General features: G+C 38.0%; 1 pseudogene; it reads right to left on the bottom strand.

Moving 5' to 3' along the window:
* Positions 1-4,248: 4,248 nt before the first annotated feature.
* The window catches only part of LOC122972975, a 35,589-nt pseudogene continuing 12,433 nt past the window's right edge, over positions 4,249-27,404 (bottom strand).

Below are 27,404 nucleotides of genomic sequence, written 5' to 3'. Positions count from 1 at the left end.
CCTGAGCACTGTCTGCAGGTTAAGAAGGGAGGGCAGCAGCCTGAGAGGCGAAACCCGGGGCAAAGAAAGGCTGCAGACCAACGGCTGCTGTTCGTGAGGCTTCATCACTGCGAGCGTCTGGATTCTCACAGAGACGATAAACTGAAACCGTCTTCACACTTCAGTCTGTGTGTTGAAGATTTATTGATGAAATGACACAAGGACAAACTTTAAAAACCTGCTGCTGTAATACTGTCACTGAGGTCAAAGGTCACCACATGTGAAAACAACAGATATGTTACATATTAACATGTCATTCAACACGTTTCCTGTTCCTGTCGTCACTTATTGTTCCATTAGTGTCGATGTGTTTGCAGTCGTACGTTAAGACTCATTTTCACTTTTTACTCATTTTCACTTAGAAATCCAGGATTTGTTTGTTTGTTTGTTTGTTTATAATCCAACTTCTCCTGGATTTCAGTTTCTTAAATAAATACCAATAATAAATTTACAGGTTTTATTGTGTCAGAATAAAAACTGAAGATAACGAGCCGTCGTAGCTTCACTGCTTTTTATTGTCCTGACATTTCACACAAGACGTGAGTTCATAACGGTAACTCCAGGACTTTCCAGGTCATTACAGGACTTTCAAGGTCTGTCTTAGAAGTCCATCTTTACCTGAAATTCTTCTGTCCTCCCATTGAAAAGCAACAGACGCAGATATGAAAACTCCTGCTGTTGGTACCTGGAATCTCTCTCCAAAGTTCAAAATATTCCAGGACATTCCAGGACTGTTTCAGTCTTTGTCGGGACAGAAGCTGAGTGAGTTTTAAAAAGCAGCTCAGAGAGAAATGAGGCTGAAAATGAATTTGTGAAACATGAAAAAACAGAAAATGTGAGAGGAGAATCTGCTGGTTAATAAAAGTCGCTGTGAGCTGCAGAGAGCAGAAAACCTACTGAACCAAACAGTAAAAACAAACAAACAAACAAACAAACAAACACAGACTGCTGCTCCAATGAAACCTGATTGTCTCTAAAAGAACATTTAAGACGTCGCATCACTCCGTCCAAGAGAGAGAGAGAGAGAGAGTTTCCTGAGTGTCGGGCAGGTTTCACTGCGGCCTTCTTTTGAGTTTTGTGTCTTTGTGTTTTTTTCACCCAGCGTTTTGGCTGCAGGCGTCTGTGTGTTTTTACTTTTTGTCACTTTGTGCTCAGAGTCCTGCTGCCATGTACATACGAGGTTTTATCAGGACTCTGCTGATGTGTACAGTCAGTCGACCTGAAGCCTTTTTTTTTGTTTTTTATTATTGGACGTAAACAGTGTGATGATGATGATGAAGATGTTTGGTTTTTGTTTTGTTTTTTGGGGGGGAAATGTTGAATCTGATTTAGAATCATTTACAGAAAATAAAATATTTTACATCTTGAAGAAGCGACACATCTCGTTATTTCTGATTACATATCCAGAATGTGATTTCTAATAGCTGCACCAATCAATACTGTCACATTACCAATACATCACATGACTGTAAATGTTAAAGTTCATCAGGACGACGCTAACAGGATGTTCTGCTTTATTTCTCTGCTGCAGAAAAGTGATTTTATAAAGTAATTTTATCTCCATTTCAGCCTTAAATCATCAGTAACATCCTGTAATGAAATTCTTCTGGAATCTACTCATAAATATGCTTCTGCGAGCAGGTTGTTGTCCAGACTTTCTTTATTCTTTCGTTGTATTTACACCAAAATATTCTGGAAGGACGTCAGACAGTTTATCAAGAGACAAAGCAAAGACCAGGATTGCTGTTTTCTCGTATTGTCACTTGGTGGCGCTGTTTCCTTGTTTTTATATTTCACTTGATTTCAGTAATAAAGTGAAGGAATAAAGAAAACACAGATAATCTAAAGTGAGTAAATTTCCTGTAAACTTTCAACAAATTAATAAGAAATTATAAGAATAATGGAGCTTTAAAATAAAGCATAACCAAAAACTCAGACAGCGTCCTGGTGGTCCAGTGGTTCAACAAAAACATCTAACAGATTCAATCAAATATGGTTCATTTATACACAAAGACAGAAAAAATAACTACAATAAAAATAGATGTTATACATGAAGCTGAAGCTTGACACAGAATAAAAACACTGCAAGTTCATTTATTTCCACAGATGTTTATTAGAATTTGGTCTTTGTTTCCCACCATCATCATACCACCACCCTCCCTTCACAAGTCTATAAAACTTCTCAAAACCAACGTTACACAATGTTTTACACAAAACTAACACACACATACAGGAAGAAAATAAACCAGTAAAACACACATTAGATTCACATTTAAGATGTACAGCATATAAAACAACAATAATCAGTAGATCAGTGGATAAAATGAGTTTGAAGAAGTGATTTAAAGGAAGATAATGACTTATCAGACTGAGATCCTCAAACAGGTTGATCCAGAGCCCTGACAGCAAAGACCAGGACCCATATTTATCTGTGCTGATAATCAGCACTAATTCATTTCCCACCACCCAGTGTCAACTTATAGAAAAACAAGCTGCATTCATGCAAATCCTGACCTTATTGATTGAATGATTCATTAGTGTTAAACTGCTGATGGCAGAGATATATTTCAAAGAGCTGTAAGGACACATAAGTCAACAGGAGGTTTAGCTGGAGATGAGTTGGACAGTGGAGAACATACATTTCATGTTTTTAATGAAGTTGTGTCCACAGTCCGTTTGCATCATTATCACTGTGTGCAGTGTTGTACAATACATGCAACATGCTGCACTAATGTAGAAAACAAGATGTAAAGGATGTGATTGGATAGAGCTGGATCACACAACTGGATCACATGATCTCACCTACAAGTTTAAATTATATAGTTATTGTTAAAGCCTCCTGATTGGCTGACCAGTGTTTACTTACAGCCTGATGCAAATTACTTGTTAAATATTGTTATGAGATATAAACTATTCATTGTGACATCATATGTTTGCATATAAAAGCTAGATACCTTTAATATTTACACACAGAGCAACTCTGAAATGTCATCTGGAGCCATGAAGAGCCTTTAAAAGTAATCAATCAAATCTTTACAATCAATCCTAAAACAAACAGGTAACCAGTGAAGTGATGATAGAAATGGAGTAATATGATCTCTTTTCCTGCTTTTAGTTCAAAGTCTGACAGCAGCAGTGTTCTGTGCTGGTTTTATAGATATTATTTGAATATGTTTTAATGGTGAAAACAGGACTGGACCAGCTGCTGATATGATCATCAAAACTTAGACTGGAATCAAAAAATACAAAGTTTTTCACCACAGAACCAAGATATGATTTGACCTGCATGCAGGTTTTCTGGACCAATGATAAATTATTTCACAATTTAACTGAATGAAATTTGTGGACATCCAATCTGTCACATCTGTGCCCGTATTTATCAAGCATCTCAGAGCAGGAAATCACTCCTAACTGGCCAAAAATGATCAGAGTGGCACATCTCTAGTCCTACTTTTAGGAGAAAAAAGCATTTTATCAACTTTCCAAACTTGGTAAATGATTCCTATCTCTGCCAATATTTAGGAGCTGCAGGAGATGGAGTCCAGGCAGAGATATTCCCTGAGAGGAGAGATGTTTTAATCTTATTAAAAGATTGTTTGGACAAAAATAGAATAATTTGAGACTGACTTTGTGTGTGATGCAGAGGAGAACACATGATGTTTCTACAGAACATCATTTAAATAAATACAGAACGTCCTCACAATGTTACACTTTGTGGTAACGGAGAAAATGTAGCTGTGCAACAGTGACAATTCTGTCAGAAGCAACAATGATGGAAGTCATGAATCAAACTTTGATCTGGCTTAATGCACGTCATAAAGATAATGAGCATGACGAGGGTCCTCAGTTACAGCCCACTAAAACTTTTATTTGAACACAATCATGTCAGCTACATAATGAAGGATATCTCAACTTCATTACAACAGCTCAAATATTTTACAGGCTTATTTTTTTCTGTCATTTTTTAGGCTACTTCAAATAACAGCAGAGCTACAGCCTAATATTTGAGAGAGAAGGATGCACCATAACAATATATGTTTCTGCTGTTACAGTTTATTTACCTTCATGTAGAGAACAGAAGTTAACTTGGGGTGTAGTTGAAAGAGCAATTGGACAGTGGAAGAGAAGAACTACAACACATCATCATTATTTCTGTGAGAAAACTACAACACATCATCATTATTTCTACTTTGCTGCTCTGACTGTGGTAAAACGGCGACGTCTCACTCGTAATCCCTCTCCTGCTGAAAGAGTAAATTCTCCTCTGCTACATAAATTAGTTTTAGTCCTCAGTTAACTCTCAGAATTCTGAGACGCTTGATAAATATGGGCCCAGGGTTAGAGTCTGAATTATAACACCTGTTTTTTTTAATGTTTTCCGCATCAAACAGCTCATGTATAACACATTTGTAAAGTGCTGACTCCACAAAATCCAGAGAAAACCATTCAGTTTGTAGTAAGTTGAGAGACTTAAGTGAAGATGACAAAATCCAGATCCAGACCGGTCCAGATGGATCATCAGGATACAGCTGATCCTCGATCAACACATTCCTGGATGTTCACTCCCCCCCCCCCCCAGCTGATGAGAGACGAAGAAACAACAGAGGTCATAAATCAGTGTTTAGTGAGACTCACTTCATCAGCTGTCAGTCAGTGATGCAGCACATCCAGTATAAAGAGCAGCAGGGTCTTAAGTCCTGTTCAGACCAGAAGTGGAACAGCTGTGCAGCGTAGCCTGCATCCTTTCAGCTCTCATGTTCACATGTTGGAGTGAACACACTGAGCTCCAAGCTCACAGACCTGCAGAGACTTTTGCTATAAAGTCTGTCTACTCTGCAGATTTCACTGAAGTACACAGAGGAAATAAAGTGCTGAGAGTCATGAACACATCATTACTGCAGAAACAGAGACCTTCACTCATCAGTTTACTGATGGATTTACTGTTGATACATGTGAACTGTTATAAAAGTTTAAAGCTACAGAGTCTCTGTGGGGTTTGAAGATCTTTCCTGCTGTTAAATCATCACATGACAATCAGTCAGAGCTCTCAGCTAAACACCTGCTGTGATTCCTGGACTTCAGCAGAGGTTCTGGTCTGTATAAAGACCACATAATTACTAAACGTAATGATGCTTGTGTGAAATCAGAGCCAGTGATTTGCAGGCTGTGGTCAGACTGATCTTAGAGCTCTGACAAAGATGAACCGATCAATTCTTTAGTGTTGAAATGAGAAAACAAACACTTTCAGATCAGATTTGATGGTAGGACAGTTTGATAATGAGGGCCACTGTCTCTACAATCCCCTAAGGCTGTCAGCTGTAATCCAGCCTTATTTCCTGCAGACATGACCACAACAACAACAGTCGTCTTCATATCAACTCAAACACGAGCACAACAAGCTTCTGGCTGATCTGATTGTCTGACTGTTCTCTCTCTCTCTGTCTTTCTGTCCAATCCTGAACCCTGTCACCATTCTCCTCTCACAGCTTCACTGAGGAAAGCAGCCACTGAGAAGGTTGGAGGTTCACCAGGAAACACTGGATCTTTGGTTTGATACTAACTGTGTTTAATTCAGTACTGCTGAAACCAGCACAGACTGACTCCAACACTCTACTGACCTTAGAGTCTTCAGTCTACAGTGTGGACTCTTCTTAAGATCGTACAGCAGCTTCAAGTCTAATCGCCGCAGGTTGTTTCTCCACAGATACAGCTCTCTCAGATGGGATGAGGGGTTAGCCTTCAGAGCTGAAGCCAGAGAAGCACAGCTGGTCTCTGACAAACTGCAGTCATCCAATCTGAATAACGAATAAATGATGTCACTTTAGAAGTCAAAGTTCCTGCTTCCCCTGTGTGTGTGTGTGTTCTGAAGGATCAAGATCAGTAAACAGACATTATTCAGTGAAACACATTGAAACTAATGTAAACAACATATTTCTTTGGCAAATAAACTTGATCAATTTATAACAAATATTAGTTGAGAGTATCTTCTGTATACAGATGTGACTCTTTACCAAAAATTATATCAATTTATTTAGAGTTTCAGAGGTTCAGAGTGAATTATCTAGTGTAGATTTTTCTTGTTATATGAAGGTTTTAAATGTGCAGCTCAACAGAAGAAAATACACTTTACCATTAAGATCCCCAGTGTGGATCAGCATAATATCAGCTTTATGTCTGTTTATGTCAGTTTAGAGTCGCATCATACTAATCTCAGCACAGACGTAGAAAATAGTGTCTGACCTCAGAGTCTCCAGCCTACAGTATGGACTCTTCAGAAAATCACACAGCAGCCTCACTCCTGAATCTTGTGGCTTGTTGGCACTCAGATACAGCTTTCTCAGATGGGAGGGGTTGGACTTTAGAGCTGAGGCCAGAGAAGCATAGCTGATCTCTGACAAACTGCAGCCATCCAATCTGAATAAAGAATACATGATATCACTTTAGAACAGGGATTAAAACAAGAAAAGATTTGTGAACCTGAAAAGTTGTCCAGGAGGAAATGTGTACAACATGTTGAATTAAGTATTTTATGAATTTAACATTGCTCTATGGCTGAAATCAGGCATAGTGCCTGACAACTTTACCATTAAGATACTCAGAGTGGTTTAGCATAATATCAGCTTTATGTCTGCAGTTTAGAGTCACATCATATTAATCTCAGCACAGAAGAAAAAAAATGGTGTCTAACCCCAGAGCCTTCAGCCTACAGTGTGGACTCTCCAGGAATTCACACAGCAGCTTCAATCCTGAATCCCGCAGCTTGTTGTGACTTAGATCCAGGTCTCTCAAATGGGAGGGGTTGGACTTCAGAGCTGAGGCCAGAGAAGCACAGCTGATCTCTGACAAACGGCACCAACCGAATCTGAATAAATAATAAATTATATCGCTTTAGAACAGAAATTAAAGCAAGAACAGATTTGTGAGCCTGAAAAGTTGTCCAGGAGGAAATGTGTACAATATATTGTATTAAGTATTATATTAATTTAAAACTACTCTATGGCTGAAATCAGGCATGGTGTCTAAGAACTTTAACCTCTGTTAGAAGATAAAGTTCGAAATCACACTGTTTCATAATCTGTTCAGAGCTGAAGAAGGTTTAGAATATAGAGTTTAGAAAGTGGACTATTTTAGACTCTACTCAAGATCCAAACATTTGAGGGCTGTCAACATCAAGAACTATAACCATAACAATAACAATAACCATAATGATAATGATGTGAGCATCCACACTTATGAATGATAACGTTCTATAAACAGTGGCACAAAGCATGTGCTATGCACTCCAGCTGTGTCAGCTTAGGAAAATGGATAGTGATGACTTGTTTCTGCTGTACATTGCATATAGAAAGAAAAAGAACATCAGAAGGGTATGGGTTCACAGATGAGTGGTGATACAATGTGTTGCTCAGAAGAGTCTGGGTCACTAGTTGCTGTGATGTTCCAGTATTTACAGACCAAACTGGACCGACCGATGGTAGAAAATGCTGAGGCATAATGCACAAAAGCACACAGATAACCAGCTTTTATTACACTGTGGCAGGGACACACAGTATGAGCACAGATCTGAAGCCTATGAGGGTCGCCAGCTTTGTTGTTTTTTTTTACATTATAATGTAGAATAAAGTTCCAGCATCATTGTATAATAAAGAGAGACAAACCTATCTAAAGAAATCATCTCTGGGTGTCATTCTGTTCCAATTTACAGTGCATCAGTCTGTGGTGAGAAAGGAGCAAAACCACATTAAAATATACATTTTTTAATAAATAAAGTCATCAGTCAGTTTCCACAGTTAAGATGATATATGTAGGTTTTAAAGTTTTACTGAAAATTTAAGACTAGATGGAGAATTTGTCCTGCCATATGGTTTAGGGGATGGATTTTGATTGGCTTTCAGTGTTTCTGTCATTTATCAAATTGTTCTGAAAGTGATCCCAATGATATCATTCACCACTGTCATTGTCATTATATTTGTGGTGTGGACACTGCAATGTGAGTTAGAACGATTTTTAAAAATATATATTTATACTTATTGTTATAGTTATCATTCTTGGTCTGGACAGCCCTTTACAAAGATAGCAAATATGTCAGGATGTATTTTGGGAAATTGGGAGACAAAAAGATATTCAATATATCTACAATATTTACATTTAATGGAAGTGGATTATCCAGTGTAAATTTTTCATGTTGAATGAATTTTAAATGTGCAGCTCAGCATTGCTCTGACACAGTCAATAGACTAAACCACTGCTGGAGAAAATAGACTTTCCCAGTAAGATACTCAGTGCGGATCAGCATAATATTAGCTTTATGTCTGCAGTTTAGTGTCACCACAACTGTCACATCATATTAATCTCAGCACAGAAGTAAAAATGTTCTCTGACCTCAGAGTCTCCAGCCTACAGTGTGAACTCTCCAGAAAGTCACACAGCAGCGTCATGTCTGAACCCTGCAGGTTGTTTTCACTTAGTCCAGCTCTCTCAGATGGGAGGGGTTGGACTTCAGAGCTGATGCCAGAGAAGCACAGCTGATCTCTGACACACCGTTGCCATACAATCTGAGTAAAGAATAAATTATGTCACTTTAGAACAGGAATTAAAGCAAGAAAAGACTTGTGAACCTGAAAAGTTGTTGAAATGTGTACAACATGTTGAATTAAGTATTTTATGAATTTAACACTGCTGTATGGCTGAAATCAGGCATGGTGCCTGACAACTTTAATCCCTGTTAGAAGACAAAGTCCCTGCTTGAAATCTTTCAATGCTTCATAATCTGTTCAGAGCTGAAGAAGGTTTAGAATAAAAATGTAAAAAGACTAAAACATGACACATCTATATTTTTAAGCCTACATGAAACATAAAATATAAAGTATGATTTTTGTGAATGTTGAAATAACTTAATTTAACACATTGTAGACATTTTACACAGCATGCTTCTCTAACTGAACCATTTACAACAAGTAAGCACTGCATACACACAACATAGTGCACATGTGCACATGTTTACTGAGTAAAGGTGCAAATGTAAAGATCAATCTCTGGATCTCAAAAATCAATTATTGATCATTCAAATATGAACGAAGTTTAATCGGAAAATCTTTTTTTCCAACCCTAATGTTTAGAAGATAGAAACTCCAAAGACCTGAACCCAACAGGATGCAGATTAAAAACTATCAAATATAAAAGATAAAAAACAGTGTTTCAGAGGTTAAGATCGAATCATCCCATGTAGATTTTTCTTGTTTTATGAAGGTTTTAAATGTTCAGCTTAACATGGCTCTGACAAAGTCAATGGACTAAATCATTGAAGAAGAAAAAAGACTTTATCATTAAGATACTCAGTGTGGATCCGAATAATATCAGCTTTATGTCTGCAGGTTAGTGTCACCACAACTGTCACATCATATTAATCTAAGCACAGCAGTAAAAAAATGGTGTGTGACCCCAGAGTCTCCAGCCTACAGTATGGACTCTCCAGAAAGTCACACAGCAGCCTCAATCCTGAATCTCGCAGCTTGTTGCTCCCCAGATCCAGCTTTCTCAGATGGGAGGGGTGGGACTTCAGAGCTGAGACCAGAGAAGCAACGCTGATCTCTGACAAACTGCAGTCACTCAATCTGAATAAAGAAAAAAATATGTAGATACAAATCCATTTATAATCCAAGTGTGTTTACATTTACTGTAGTAACCTGGTTACTTTAAATGCTTGTGTACATGCAGCAGGTCAGTAATCAGATTTCTCCACTAAACCCGACCTTACTCTGGAATCATGGCTCACTGATTTGAACAATATTAGCAAGAAAAGATGCTGCTTTCTGACCTTTTGTTTTGTGTTTTTGATGTGAGTGGTCATGTCAGAGCAGACTGACAGCACACTGAGAGGATAACAGACAGAGCAGAGCTTTTCCTCACAATGTCAAAGTGTCTGAATTTAACAAATATTTAAATGTTCAGCACAGGAAACCAACTTATTTAGACTTCTACTGGCTGTTTTGTGTTAGTTTCAGTTTTAGTTGGACTTAAAATGGACACATTGCTTCATGTAATGATCTCTGCTTTCATCCAGTTGCTCTGCTGTTATCCTCTCTGTCTGCAGTACTTTATCCTGCACATGCTCACATGTAAAAAGCTGATACATGACAGAGAAATCACAGTTCTGCAGGAGATATCTACCTGTGGAAACCAGGTTTCTCTAATCCCTGATCCTGATTACAGAAACCAGGTTTCTTATTTATTGTTGTGTAGATAAAAATCCATTTATAATCAAATCAGATGTGTTCAGGTTTTAAATGTGTAGTTCAGCATTACTATGTCCTAATCAATGAGCTTTTCCCTAAAATGAGTAGAGTGACTTTGTTATTGTATTATTGTGGATCATCATAATGTTAGCTTTATACAGACATCTAAATGTTACCACGACATTCAGACACCTATTCATGTCAAGACTGATTCATAAAAAATACTTTAAACCCATGCATTGATCTCTCTGTGTCCCTCTGTGTGTGTGTGTGTGTGTGTGTGTGTGTGTGTGTGTGTGTTTGTGTATGTGTTCTGAAGGATCAATATCAATGATTAAACACTATTCATTAAAACACATTAAAGAATATAAGAAATATTTCTCCTTCAGCAAGTAAACTTTATCAATTTAAATCAGATATTAGTTGAGAGGATCTTCTGTATACAGATGTGACTCTTTACCAAAAATTATAAACATTAATTTACTTTAATAAGTAACAGTGGACGTTTTATATAGTTTCTTTAAGAATCAGGCATCTTTTATAACTACAACCTAAAGTGTGTACAGTAAAAACATGAAATATAGAAAAAAGGAAATTAACTTCATGGATATAAGTAATGTATGTATATAAATTAGATTCAGTTGTTAAATATTAAGATCAACAATAGTAACAGACAGTGAATAGTGACAGTGAACTGACCTCAGACTCTCCAGTCTACAGTGTGGACTCTCTTTAAGATCAAACAGCAGCTTCACATCTGAATCCTGCAGCTCGTTGTAGCACAGTCCAGCTCTCTCAGATGGGAGGTGTTGGACTTCAGAGCTGAGACCAGAGAAGCACAGCTGAACTCCGACAAACTGCAGCTACTCAATCTGAATGAAAAATAAATGATATAGAAAAAAATCCATTTATAATCCAATCAGATGCATCCAGGTTTAAATGTGTAGTTCAACATTACTATGTCCTCATCAATCAGTGTGTTTACATTCACTGTAGTAACCTGGCTGCTGTAAATCCTTGTGTACATGCAGCAGGTCATGTTAAGATTTCTCCCCTAAACCCGACCTTACTCTGGAAGTGCAGCTCACTGATTTGAACTGTATTAGTAAGAGAAAATGCTGCTTTCTGACTTTTTGTTTTGTGTTGTTGGTGTAAGTGTTTGTGTCAGAGCAGACCAACAGCACAGTGAGAGGAAGACAGACAGAGCAGAGCTTTTCAGAGCTGAGGCCAGAGAGGCACAGGTGATCTCTGATAACCTGCGGGAACTCAATCTGAATAGAATAAATTATGTCACTTTAGAGGACAAACTTCTTGCTTGATAGTTGACCATTTGACTTCTTAAGTTGTCAAGGCAGAATTGTAACCTATTAGCCTTTAGCTTATTACCTTTAGCTTATTAGCTTTTCTGCCTTGTGTCTTGTGGCCTGAATGTGCTCATTGAGCCATGGAAAAGGATTATGCTTTTTCTTTCTGATTTTTAGAGGAGCAATATTATCAAGGGTAGAGAGGCAGATATTACTGAAAGAATTAGCCAGGGCATCTGGGCACCGATGCTGCATAAAAGAGTTTGCGGTTAATGTATTGGAGAAAGCATCACAAAATTTACTGGCAGAATCAGCATTGAGAACATGTGTCAGGACAGTGGCACAAGGCTTACCAGTGGAAAGAGATTACATGGCTTTATGATCCGAGACATAAAAGTCAACAAGGTTAACATTCATGGGCAGTAACCCACATGAGGCCAAAATCTAAAGAATAGGCTTAAGAATGTGTGGCACCTTTAAGAATTTGGTTTAAACCAAAAGACTCAGTAAGATCCAGGAAATCCTGGGAAAGAGGGTTAGTAGGACAACACACATGGATATTGAAGTCACCAAGGATGAGTACTCCATCATATTTGAGTATAACAAGAGAGAGGAGCTCAGAAAACTCATGAATAAAACCATTTAGACTAGGAGGTCTAAATAAAAGTATAAACAGCACTGGACCAGATATTAAAAAAACTTAAAACTTCAAAAGAGTTAAAAGAACCAAAAGACAGATAAGAGAATTTAAAACTATTGACTAACAAAGGCCAGGGAGATCAAAATAGGAAAAGTTAGCAGGGGTAGCCTCAATTAAGGGGACAGCATCATAAGGAATGAGCCAGGTCTCAGCAGTCATAAAAAAGCCCAGGCAATTATTATTATTAATGAAAGAGTAAATGATTTCCCAGGAAAATGGGAGGATGAGTAACAGGCAGAGCCCAACACCCTGAGATTTGTGATGTGACTGGCTGGCCTGCATTATCATCCAGGCAGAGCACCTCTTCAACTCCTGTTCTTAGATGGACACAGTGGTGGACAGCTGCGATAGGGAGAACTAACAACAAACTTCCCCAACAACCAAGTGCACAACTGGAGAACAGATTTGCTCCACTGTTGCAAGACCTTGGATCGCTGTCTGATGACCTGGATAACCTCTCATCTTCACACAGCAGGTTAAGAACTAAGAGTAAAACAGAAAATAAAAGGCTACAGGAATAGCTACAGGGAAATCTAATGATTGGACCTCAAACTCTGATTTTGTGTGGCTGTGCTGTAAAAATTTTTAACAGAATGTGCAGTAAGAACACCAAAATACTCTGCTTTCCCAAGAATATGGTCCCTGACATGACTGAGAATCCTGCATATCGTGACTGCACATCCAAAAATTGAAAACATCATTCTGCACATAGGGACACAATGATGTTGTGAAACAACAGTCTGAAGTGCTGAAACAAGACTTTATTGATCTGTTGAACACAGTCAGCTCTCTGAATGCTGAGGTGTTTATCAGTGGCCCTCTACCACCAATCAGAAAAGGAATTGAGAGATTCAGCAGATTGTTGGCACTGAACACATGGCTCTCAACTGCATGTACCATCCATTCACTGCACTTTATTGAAATTTCAACTTTTTCTGGGACCGCACACATCTCTTTAAGGCAGATGGACTTTGCCTCAACAAGTCAGGAATAAAACTGTTCACTTCTAATCTATTTTACTTCCTGCATCACCCATCTGTTCCCTCTGCCAAGGACAAGAGACAAGAGGAATCAAAACAGGAGGAAAATATAGAAACCTTGAAGAGGCAAGAGGAGGAGTCTGTGAGGATTCACCTTCTTCAGCCCCGCAAACCCCATCCAGGTCACTCTCCTCTCCAGTTATCCTTTCCCCCTCCTCCCCCCTCTTGGAGTTCACTGACCAGATGAAAGAGTTGGTCACTGCTGGGACCAAACTTACACTCCACCCTACTCCCATTTTCTCTCCCCTACACCCCCCTTGGCGTCCACCTCCACCAGTTTTGACACAATTGTCATAACTGCACATCATAAGAATCATCCTCTGTCTCCTCAGTCTGATAAGCTCTAACTGATATCTGCTGGGTCCCGGCTGCAAGGCTGATGGCACTCATGACTTTTCCCAGGATAAGCTGGGGCCAAGTGTGCAGGTAGCTTCCTCAGTCTTGATGAGTAATAGAGAGAATAGTGAATCTGCTAAGAAAAAGGAAACAGCCAGCAAGTTCTGCAAACGTATCATATTTAGCATCCATTCCTCGTCAGTCACACCCTGTTACAAAAAATTGGTCAGACAATGCTTTTAACACACTAATTTAGTTTTATTAAATGTCGGGTCTTTGGCAGGAAAAACATTTTTAATCAATGATTTCATGAAGCATAACCTTGATTTTATGTTTTTAACTGAAACTTGGTTAGAACAAGATAACAGTGCAGCTTATTGAGTCAGAGTGCTTAAGAAAGGAGGTGGAGTTGCCATTTTGTTTGATGATTCCCTCCAATGCAAGCAGATGTTTTATTGAAATTTTGATGCTTTTTAATATGTGGTTCTTCAGCTGAATTCCTCTTCTTAAGCTATATATCTAAATATCTACAGGGCACCTAAATACTGTGCAACCTTTTTTGATGGGTTTGCTAAACTGCTGTCTATTATCTGTAATGACTTTGACTGCGTAGTTACTGTTGGTGATTTTAAAATCAATGTTAACAACAACCAGGACAGAGGCACTAAAGAACTGTATTGTGTTCTTGATAACTATGGACTGACTCAGCATGTGATGGAGCCCACACACAACAAAGGGCACACTCTGGTCTTAATTATCTTTAAGGATCTGAACATTCCTAAGGTTGTAGTGACTGATCTTGCTGACTTTTGATTATTCCTGTGTTTTCTTGAAAGTGCTATCTCCATGCACACAAATGTTCAAACAGAGGGAATTACAAAACAGTATATCACTGAAAACACCAGTGAAATATTTATTCAGGCTTTCTATTCCACACCTGCCCACTCTTGGGTCTCAGTCAATGAGCTTGTAGATAATTTCAGTTCTAAAATTACAAATGTTATTGATGCCATTACGTTCACTAAGGTGAAGGTGGTCTCTGGTATGAAAAGTTCTCAATGGAGAAATGCCACACTGGACAGAATAGGAAAAAAGAGTGTTGAAAAGTTGAATGCAGGTGGCAAAAAACAAATCCAGGTCCATTATGACATCTATAAAGAGACACTTTGCATTTGGAACTGCGAAATGCAAGTTGGTCCTTCTTCTCTGACATCACTAAAAGCAATAATAATGCACGTGCCTTGTTTGCTACAGTCAACTTTAAAATTAGTGTAATGTGTGCTCTCCTCCTGGTCTTATTCAGCGTTTGTGCAGCAGAATTTTGAATTATTTGTAGCTGATTAATTGTATTCTTGGTAGACCAGAAAGAAGAGCATTACAATAGTCTAGCCTGCTAGTTATAAAAGCGTGCATCAGTCTGTCTGCGTTGCTCAGAGTTGAATGAACAATAAAAGTACAATAGGACATTTGTTTGGAAGGCTGTTGGTTGTTACGCCAGTGCTCCTTTGTGGTGGAAGTGCAGAACTGCGCCAGTGAATATATGAAAGGGTGTCATTCATTGTAACTATACTAAGCAAGAGGCACACCATCAGAACGAGAGAGAAGTGAACATTACTGCATTCAAGTGGTGTAAGCTGTGTGCATCTCTGACGAACTGTGAGTAAAGGAAGTTATTATGGACTGAACGGGACATTTAGTGAGCCTTTCACAGCATATTTGTTAATTCACTGATGCTGTTAGCTTTCTACATATCTGCTAAGCTACGCTACTATCCATGTGGCTCAGTAATATTAATGATAGCTGCTGCTACCTGTTGCTAGACTGTTTGAGTTTGACATTGTTGGTACTCTGGTAATTTAGTAAAGGAGGGGGAGTCTGTCTGTACTGTTACTTAAATAGCAGCCAGTATAATTTCTTTATATTGTAAATGTGTAATTAGTTTAATAGCTGAGTATATTGGGTTGCCTGATTCTTATTATGTTTGGCACTTTGTATCCGTCTCTATTATAAACCACATACACCCACAACTCCTTCAACTTACACCTGAAAGCCTAAATAGTTGCAATACTGTGCTGCTGTATTACATGAGAAGCAGTAAAGAAGAGTTAACTGCATCTGAGCGTCCTGTGTGTTCTGACTGACACCCGAAGGGAGCTTCAGTCTTACACAACCAACACCAACACAGTCCTGAATGCATACCTATTTAATAACATTTCTAAACAAAAGCAACTATCAACACCAACAGCCATGCTATCAAAGACCTTAATCAGGGTGCTATCACTTGTCATATCTTACAACAGTTAACGAAACAATGTAACCTAACTAAATATGGTTAAGCCTTACGCCTACATTACAACTACATTAGTAAGGGTACACTACTAATAAGATGTGAAGTGCTTTGTGACCTTTACCCACCTGAAAGAATAAATGAAAACTATAAAGTGAGTGTAAAATGACTTGTTGACAACAAGCCACCTTGTGCCTTTCATACTCAAACAATAATTTATATGAAAGTGTGTATGTGTGCTAGATAATATACATAGGACTAGTAAACACACACTAATGCTCACTGTATCACATTTACATTATAAAACAATAAATGCATGTTACTTATCGCTGATTATTAAAAAAAAACAGCTCATAGAAAGACTGTATGCTCTTACTTTGAAATGCGGAAATGACGTCATCAGCAGGCAATAACGTGCTATCTGAAAATGGCCAAAAGATACAAGTGGACTATGTGTGTAAAATGCAAATCTAGAAGCATAGAATTGAGATCCATAAATACCTTTTCCCATGACAAATAAAAACTGGATTCACAAACGTCTGTTCCAAAGTTGTAAATGTTAGGAAGATATTTGCAAATGCTTTTCATTTATTTGTAAATTAATTTAATGTATTCACAGATATTTTCTTATTTGTGGAATTGGTTTGTATATGTGCAGACCCATTTTATATTTGCAAAATATTTTTGTGAGTTTACAGTTTTTTTGTATTTGTGGAAGGTATTTTATATTTACAGATCTGTTCACACAAATAAGTATGAATGAGCATCTCAGCATCTTTCTGTGTTAAAAAAGACGAAGAAGATACGAGTCTCTGATAGATAAGCACCTAGGCTGACAAAGTTAAAATAGTCTGCCAGTTAAATAAGACTGAAACCAAGCTTAAAGCCAGTAGGGGAGACCCACCAATTTCTTAAGTCTGTCAATTAAAATTTCGTGGTTGATCATATTGAATGCTGCAATGAGGTCTAATAGAAGAAGGACAGCCATGTTGTTTTAATCCACAATAATTCTCAGGTAATTTACAACTTTCAGAGAACCAGATTAGAGTTTTTCTAAAATGCCATTGTTAGTTAGACAAACAAGAAGTTGTTTAAAAACAGTTTTCTCTAAAAGTTTACGAAGGAAAGCTAGATTAGAAAAGGGACTGTAATTGTTTAGCTCTGAGTGATCCAGATTGGATTTCTTGAGGAGAGATTTTACCATTTAAATCTTGTAAGCTGTGGGGAAGATGCCTAAATTAAGGAATTTATTATACTCGTTGTTACTTGGGAGAGGCTTTGGAAACAGGGTTTAAACAGCTTGATTCGGATGAGGTCTAGAGCACAAGTGGAAGACTTCATCCTGCTCATTACTTCACTGATGGCATCTTCTGACATTATAACAAAGGATGACATCACAGAAGGTGGCCTGTGGGAGTTTGAGTGTCTGCATTTACAATTCTGGCTCTAATAGAAACATTTTATTCTTTAAAAAATGGAGCAAATTCTTTGCATTTAAGGGTTGAGTTATTATGAAGACTGAGAGCAGGTGATGGATTTAGAGGATTGCCAGTTGTGGAATAAAGCAACTTGAGATTATTTTGGTTTTCTGAAATCTGAGAAATGTGCTTGTCTTTATTTCTTGACTGTGTTATGATTATATAATGATAATAACAATAACAATAACAATAATAATAATAACAATAACAATAACAATAATAATAATAATACATTATTATTATTATAAATTGATCTTTAAAAATGTCAAGTGAACATGTAGTTTACTTTTCCTCCATGGTCTCTCGGGTTTTCAACAATTTCTTTTCAGCTGACAAATTACAGCAATTTTCCATGGTGATTTGTGAATTAAATGCCTTTTTTGTAATGTAATGGACATTCATTTATATGTTAAAGTAAAAAAAAAGACACAGAAATGATCAGAAACAGGGACTTTGGCAATGGATGAAATGTCAACATCAGTACCCCTAATATAGGTGAATAAAGACGTAGTGATCCTCACCTTTTAAACTCTGCAGCTCCACCAGTGACCCCATGTATACAAACTCATGGTGTGCAGTCAAACACAGGTAAAACATGCACAGAAATGTATTTCAGATTCTACTCAAGATCCCAACAATTACAAAGATACCAAATATGTCAGCATGGACTTTAGGAACATAGGAGAAAAAGGATGTCCAATATATATACAATATTAACATTTAACGGAATGGTGTCGCCATAAAAAATCACGGCATCTTGTGTTTAAATATTTCAGTCAGTATAAACACTGCATAGCTTCATAAAAGTGTTGGAACAAGTTAATGCTGGATATTATGTTTGTTGCTGTCTAATTGAGGTTTTTAAAATGAAGATAAAAACTAATTTAATGATCAAGAATTTCAGAGGTTCAGAGTGAATTATCCAGTGTAGGATTTTTCTTGTAATATTCAATTCAATTCAAATTTTATTTGTAGCACCATCTCATACAAAAAAAAACAGCAAAAATGTGTTAATAAACAGAAACATCCATGCATAAATACACACATACAAACATACATAGTGTACAGTTATGGTGTATTCATTTAAGAAAATGCTCAACAGAAAGGAAGGTCTTTGGTTTTGAAAGAACACAGTGTTGGAGCAAAGTGTAAGTTCAGCAGGCAAACTGTTCTGTTCCATTCTTTAGGTGTGTAAGGTAAAGTTCCTGCATGGTTTTGCAGACAGACAGCACAAGCCTCAAACAACAGACCAGCTCTTTCTTCAACCCCCCAGGAAATGCTAGCCAATAATCTATAAGTGAGAGTCCCAAACTTCTCACTGACCAGACCATTTAAACAATCCTGCAAACAGAAAGGATCAGATAAGAAACCCCCATCTTCTGCATGGTCACCAAACCAAGCAAGATGGAAAGACCAACTCACACCCCAGTGTGAATTGATAGTACCACTTGGATAAATGACCCCCACCACTGGTTAACATAACTCACCTCTAAGAGCCTCTCACACACAAATACAAGCTGGCACCAATGTTAATCTTACTGTGAACTCTGACCTTTAAGACTTTAATGATCTACCAAACAACTGTTCACTGGGCAAGCAACCAGCAAGACATGCTGCACAATATGCCATGCCCCAGTGACATACACACACACACACACACACACACACACACACACACACACACACACACACACACACACACACACAATACTCTAAAATGTAGACCTGTCTAAGGACAATTAATATTGTATGTTGATAGATGTGTGTACATCATATGTGTGTTGTTAGGGGCTTTAGTTAGACTTTTATTCCACTGCCTTTAAGCCAAGAAATGTACCATGAACATAATTCCATCATCCTTGATAAGACTAACATCATGTTTAGTACCATTCTACTTGGTTCACTTTCAGAATACTAAAACTACTATCAAAATGCAAATTTAGGAATCATGCAATTGTTAAATTGTAATACTTTGATCAAAAGAGTGAACAGATTCAGGGGTTGAACCCACCTGTCAATGGACAGGAATGGACTGAATCTGCTCCCCCAGAACTCTGCAACCCCTGGGATTGGCTAGGATGCACCTTCTGGGTGGGCAGACTGAAACTTTAAAATAGTGTCTTATCTGAGACTCTAGGCTGCTTTGTGCTGCTTTTTGCCGGTTTTCCAGGCTGGGAACATATAAATCCCCATAAAACCATAAAGCTATTTTAATGCAAAAATTCCTGCAGGTGCATAAATGTCGAATGCCTTCTCACCAGACTTTGAAAACGCCCTAACCACATGGAGGTGATTTCCACCATATGACATATCATTAACAACTGTTAAAAGCGCAGTTTCTGTGCTATGAGAGGTATGGACACCAGACTGGAATTTACCATAAATATTGTTATCTGTAAGATAGCAGTATGATTACTGATATACAAACTTCTTGATAATCTTAGGATGGTGAGGTTAGAGATTGCCCTATAGTTAAGTGCATTAGGGTCCAGGTTGTTCTTTTTTAGATGTGGTGTAATAGCAGCAGTTTTCACGCAATGGGGAAAGATACCAGTCTAGAGAAAACAGTTTACTATTGACAAATTGTCGTCTCTTAAAAAATTAAAAACTGATTGAAAAAAAGATTGCTGAAAGTGGATCAAGGGGGTTGGTAGAGGACTCAAGTCGATTTATAGCATCAGTGAGATCTCTGGAGTCTACAGTGGAGAAATGCTTGAGATTGTCAACATGCAATGGTGTAGGTATGTCATAGTCTTGTGCCTGATGTTAAGAATATATGAAGGTGTATGAGTGTATGAAGGTTTTAAATATGCAGCTCAACATTCTCTGAGACAGTCGATAGACTAAATCACTGAAGAAGAAAATAGACTTTTCCATTAAGAGACTCAATGTGGATCCACATAATATCAGCTTTATGTCTACAATTTAGTGTAACCACAACTTTCACATCATTTTAATGTCAGCACAAAAGTAAAAAATGGTGTCTGACCTCAGAGTCTCCAGTCTAGACTGTGGACTCTCCAGAAAGTCACACAACAGCTCCAATCCTGGATCCTGCAGCTTGTTGAGACTCAGTCCAGCTCTCTCAGATGGGAGGGGTTGGACTTCAGAGCTGAGATCAGAGAAGCACAGCTGATCTCTGACAAACTGCAGCCCCTCAATCTGAATAAAGAATAAATGATATAGAAAAAAAATCTATTTATTATCCAATCAAATCTGTTAAGGTTTTAAATATGTAGTTCAACATTACTATGTCCTAATCAATGAACTTTTCTCTAAAGTGAGTGATTTTGTCATTGTATTACTGTGAATCATCATAATGTCAGCCTTCTACAGCCATCATCCAAATATCACCACAACCTTCAGTCACATATTCATGTCAACACTGATAAAAAATACTTTAAACACCTGCATTGATCTCTTTGTGTCCCTTTTTGTGTGTTCATTCTGAAGGATCAATATCAATGATCAGACATTATTCATTAAAACATATTAAAGACTATAATGAAAACAAATATTTCTCCTTCAGCAAGTAAACTTGATCAATTTAAAGCAGGCATTAGTTGAGAGGATCTTCTGTATACAGATGTGACTCTTTAGCACATCAAAACATATAAACATTAATTGACTTTAACAACTGACAGTGGGCATTTTCTACAGTTTCCTTAAGAATCAGAATCAAATATGAAAAAAGGAAATTAACTGCATGGATGTAAGTTATGTATCTCCATAAATTAGGTTCAATTGTTATACATTGGCATCATCAAAAGTAACAGACAGTCAGTGAACTGACCTCAGAGTCTTCAGTCTACAGTGTGGACTCTCCTCCAGAAGATCACACAGTAGCTTCACTCCTGAATCCTGAAGCTTGTTCTTACTTAGCTCCAGCTCTCTCAGATGGGAGGGGTTGGACTTCAGAGCTGAGGCCAGAGAATCACTGCTGATCTCTGACAAACTGCTGTCACTCAATCTGAATAAAAAATAGATGATGTAGATAAAAATCCATTGATAATCCATTCAGATTTGTTCAGGTTTTAAATATGTAGTTCAACATTACTATGACCTAATCAATGAGCTTTTCTCTAGAATGAGTTGAGTGACTTTGTCATTGTATTATTGTGGATCATCATAATGTCAGCCTTCTACAGACATCATCCAAATATCACCACAACATTCAGTCACATATTCACACTCTATCTTCCACAACCATTAGGGGGGGGACCCGTGATTAGTGTGACTTTCTGTGTGGCTTGCTCCTCACATTGCAGTGCGGGACTTTTACATATAAATGAGCATCTGTTACATTTAAGCCATTGCCAAACAAGTTCACACAATGCTGATTAAGCCTATCACCACCAGATAAATCTCTCTGTAGATCACAAAGAGTTTTTAAATCTGAAATCTGTGGCGACTTTCCCGTACTGGCCGGATGATTGCATGCCAGCCAAGCAGCTAACTTCCGGTTAGACCTAAATAAAAATAATAAAATAATTATAATCAATAATTATAATTCAATCATGCGGCTCTTCTAGACTTTCCAACTGTTATCAAACCAAAGGGATCAAAGTCTGATAGTTAAATTAGTCGTTTTGCGGGGGTGGTGTGAAGCTGAAAACAATTTATCCACCGTTTTACAGCCGCAACTATAGCAACAAACTCAGTGTGTAACCATGGTAACACACTCAAGATTGTGGGTAACGTTTAGTCAACGGTTTGTTGAAATGTAGCAGTGCCATCTTGCTGAGTCTGCTGCTGGTTAATGCAGCAATAAATCTCCATTCACAACTTCTTTAGATGAACCGAGTACCGTTACATAAATGGCTCCTATATGAAAATTTAGGAGTGGCGCTCAAGGGCAAAAGAAAAGAAAATTGGAGATGGAAAAATAACAGAGGATAAAAGTATGTTATTGTTTACTGAATCTGATTGAATGAATTTGACAGTCATTTTTCTTGCAACATTAAAGTCATATTTTTGAATGAATTAAACGGAACATAGCCACAATAATTTTAACTTGTCAAGCTGGCTAGAAAGTAATGAATATAGTAGTATTATTAATTTTAGCTGAAGCGTTTTTCATTAGAACAAGCTTCATTTCTTGCTATTTGCTTGCTAGCTAACATGAGTAGGATTGCAAGCATAATTTATAATTCATAAAGGCCAGCTTTCCTTGTTTCCTAGCAACCAGTGTTTTCTTGCAACATTAAATTGGTGTTTTGATTTATCATTTTAATACATAACATATCAAATGTCCAAATTACCCTAAATTGTTTCAGGCTAAACATTAGCTTTCTAGCTATGTTAATTTGTATCTTTGTAGACCATATTTGGACATACTTATAATAATTGGATAATTTGCATATTTAGATAAAATCGCATTTGTTGTATGGTTAATAAATAGGCCTGGAAGATACAAGTAACATACCTTTGTAATGTCTTCCAGCCTATATTTAAAAAATCTTTATAATCTAATATATAATCTTTTCAGGGGTGTTATTGAAATATTTTGAAAGAACTTCCACTGCACCAGGACCATCTACCTCATCAATTGACATGATTGCTGCTGAGGGGACATTGTCAGAGACTTCAGGGGCATCTACTACCTCTTCTGATGTGACTGCAGCTGCAGTCATAACAAAGGTACCACAGCCTTCTACATCCTCCTCCGACATGACTGAGTCTGCAGTGTTTGAAACAAAAGTTAAAAGCAAGTTTGGGGCACTGCAAAACTTCCTAACCTTGGATGATGGAGCACTGGAGAAACAATGTGAGGAGCTGGAGAACACACTGAGGAGTGGAGAGGAAACCGGCCATGGAAAACAGAAGCCTTCCTCAGTTACCCGCTCACAGGACGACTGCATGTGAACTGCTGCACTTTGTCCAGAAGAAAGAACTGACAGAATTGTATCCAAATCTTTGTATATCCCTGAGGATTGCCTGTACCCTGCCAGTGACTTTTGTGTTGACTTTATTGAGAATATTTTGCACTGTTATTGATTTTTAATTGCTATTTATTTGGTAAAAGATTTTAGGTTTTATTGGTGTTCATTTGTCAGTCTTTTCTATAGACCTTGGTATGTGCAAGTTTGTTGGTTTTTATAGTTTAAATATACTGACTTTATTATTTATTATTTTGAATACTTTGTAATTGTTAATTGTATCTTAACTTCTCAAATTTTATTACATTTTTAATATATACATTTTTTTTCGTGTTCATTCAGTTATGAGCATTGTGTGTGACTTGGTGGTTGCACTGGGAGTGTTTTGGGGCCACACACAAAATCTTGTTTAGGGCCACCAAAATCCTAGGGCTGGCCTTGCATATTCATGTCAACACTGATTCATAAAAAATACCTTAAACACCTGCACTGATCTCTCTGTGTCCCTGTGTGTGTGTGTGTGTGTGTGTGTGTGTGTGTGTGTGTGTGTGTGTGTGTGTGTGTGTGTGTTGTTCTGCAGGATCAATATCAATTATCAGACATTATTCATTAAAACACATTAAGGAGTGTAATAAAGTAACATTTCTCCCTAATCAAGTAAACTTGATCAATTTAAAAGAGATATTAGTTGACAGGATCTTTTGTATACAGATTTTACCAAACAATTAACAGTGGACATTTCCTACAGTTTCTTTAAGATTCAGTCATCTTTTGTAACTACAAACTAAACTTTTTACAGTAAAAAACAAAAATGTGTGAAAAAAATAACTTCATGGAAATAAGTTATGTACATACATGAATTAGGTTCATAGGTTAAACATTAAGATCAACAATAGTAACAGACAGTCGGTGAACTGACCTCAGAGTCTTCAGTCTACAGTGTGGACTCTCCAGAACATCACACAACAGCTTTATATTTGAATCCTGCAGCTTATTGAGACTCAGATCTAGCTCTCTCAGATGGTAGGGGTTGGACTTCAGAGCTGAGGCCAGAATAGCACCGCTGTTCTCTGACAAACTGCAGCACCTCAGTCTGAATAAAGAATAAATTATGTAGATACAAATCCATTTATAATCCAATCAGATGTGTTCAGATTTAAAATGTGTAGTTCAACATTACTTGTACATGTCTTCATCAATGAGCAATGCGCAAAAGAATGACTGTCATTGTGTCATTGTGGATCATCATAATTTCTGCCTCCTACAAGCATCATCCAGATGTCAACACAGCATTCAGACACCTATTCATGTCAACACTGAATTATAAAAAATACTTTATAAATGTACTTCCTGCTTTCTTAGAGTGCAAACACTTTGCTGCTTGCTCTCACCTCTACTTGCATGTTTCTGCTGATATTCTTCTTTTTCTTCAGCAAACTATGAGCAGTGGCTCCTGGATACTTATAAATCACTGGGACATTTTTTTTTGTAGATATAGTAGGCTATTGCTATATTTCAACATTTTTATGACCTCCTCAGTACTACGTGAGTGAGGCCTACCAGCAGCACAAGCCTGTATTGCAGTGACTGCAAATGTGGTACTTAGCTAAAGCTAATTAACAGCAAAATGCCCCCCTTCTCCATAGATGACTGCCACAAACTTCTACAGAAGATTGCAGTGCTGGAAAGCAATATTCACCGGTTAGAAGTAAATGTGGAAGTGAATGGACTATGTAGGAATGACACCACCTTTCCATAGACTCAAAACAGTGGACAAGAGCATGATAACATATAGATCAGTAGCATTAGCAAGACTACCAAGAAACAGGAGGGCTGTGTACCAGATAATAAATCTACAAGCAGTAGTCCTCCTGGAACTCTCTTGGGGCAAAGCTCAAGATTAAATAATTTCCCGGGAAAGTGGGAGGATGAGTAACAGGCAGAGCTCAGCACCCTGAGATTTGTGATGCGACTGGCTGACCTGCATTATCATCCAGGCAGAGTGCCTCTTCAACCCCTGTTCTTAGTGGGACACAGCCATGGACAGCTGCAAAAGGGAGAACTAAGAAAAAACCTCCCCAGTAACTGAGTATGCAAATGGAGAACAGATTGCTGCAGGACCCTGGATCTCCGTCTGATGACCTGGATAACCTCTAATCTTCACACAGCAAGGTAAGGACTGACAGTAAATCAGACAGTAAAAGGCTACAGGGAAAGCTAACGATTGGACCTCAAACTCTGATTTTGGGTGACTATGCTGTAAAAGATTTAAGAAGCATGTGCAATAAGAACACCAAAATACTCTGCTTTCCCAAGAATATGATCTCTGACATCACTGAGAGAATCCTGCATATCGTGGCTGCACATCCAAATGTGAAAACATCATACTGCACATAGGGAACACAATGATGTTGTGAAACAACAGTCTGAAGTGCTGAAATGAGACTTTATTGATCTGCTGAACACAGTCAGCTCTCTGAATGCTGAGATGTTTATCAGTGGCCCTCTACCGCCAGTCAGAAAAGGAATTGAGAGATTCAGCAGATTGTTGGCACTGAACACATGGCTCTCAACTGCATGTACCATCCATTCACTGCACTTTATTGATGATTTCAACTTTTTCTGGGACCGCAAACATCTCTTTAAGGCAGATGGACTTTGCCTCAACAAGTCAGGAATAAAATTATTCACCACTAACCTATTTTACTTCCTGCATCACCCATCTGTTCCCTCTGCCAAGGACAAGAGACAAGATGAATCAAAACAGGAGGAAAACAGTGCAGCAGAAACCTTGAAGAGGCAAGAGGAGGAGTCTGTGAGGATTCACCTTCTTCAGCCCCGCAAACCCCATCCAGGTCACTATCTTCTCCAGTCACCCTTTCCCCCTCCTCCCCCCTCTTGAAGTTCACTGACCAGATGACAGAGCTGGTCACTGCTGGGACCAAACGTACACCCTGCCCTACTCCCATTTTCTCTCCCCTAAACCCCCCTCAGTGTCCACCTCCACCAGTTTTGACAATTGTCACAACTATGATTCATCAGAATCATCCTCTGTCTCCCCAGCCTGATAAGCTCTAACTGATATCTGCTGGGTCCAGGCTGCAAGGCTGATGGCACTCATGACTGTTCCCAGGATAATCTGGGACCAAGTGTGCAGGTAACTTTCTCAGTCTTGATGGGTAATAATAGAAAAGAATGGTGAATCTGCTAAGAAAAAGGAGACAGCCAACCAGTTCTGCAAAGGTATCATATTTAGCATCCATTCCTCGTCAGTCACACCCTGTTGCAAAAAAATTGGTCTGACAATGCTTTTAACACACTAAATCAGCTCTTTGACAGGAGAAACATTTTTAAGCAATGATTTTATCATCAAGCACAACCTTGATTTTATGTTTTAACTGAAACTTGGTTAGACCAAGATAACTGTCCAGCTGTCAAGCTATCAAGTCAACCCCTCCCAAAGGTGGAGTTGCCATTTTGTTTAATTATTCCCTCCAATGAAAGCAGATATCTTACAGAAATTTTGATGCTTTTGAATATGCGGCTCTTCAGTTGAATTCCTCCTAACGAACTATATTTCTAAATATCTACACGTCACCTAAATACTGTGCAACCTTTTTTGATGACTTTGCTGAACTACTGTCTATTATCTGTAATGACTTTGACTGTGTAGTTATTGTTGGTGATTTTAATATAATAATCGACAACCCCCAGGACAGAGGGACTGAAGAACTGTGTTGTGTTTTTGATAACTATGGACTGACTCAGCATGTGACTGAGCCCACACACAACAAGGGGCACACTCTGGACTTAATCATCTCAAATGGTCTGAACATTTCTAAGGTTGCGTTGACTGCTCTTACCCTCTCTGATCATTCCTGTGTTGTCTTGAGAGCGCTGTCTCTGTGCAAACAGAGGTAATCACAAAAGAGTATATCACTCAAAACACCAGTGAAATATTTATTCAGGCTTTCTCTTCCACACCTGCCCTCTCTTTGGTCTCAGTCAATGAGCTTGTAGATAATGCTTGTAACAATGTGTGATTGCTGGAAGCAATCACACATTGTTCTTCTCAGTCTTTATTCTTATTCTGCCTCAATCATAAA

Source organism: Thunnus albacares, chromosome 21 (genome assembly GCF_914725855.1).
Source record: "Thunnus albacares chromosome 21, fThuAlb1.1, whole genome shotgun sequence".
NCBI lineage: Eukaryota > Metazoa > Chordata > Actinopteri > Scombriformes > Scombridae > Thunnus > Thunnus albacares.
This window is presented reverse-complemented; position numbering and strand designations above follow the sequence as displayed.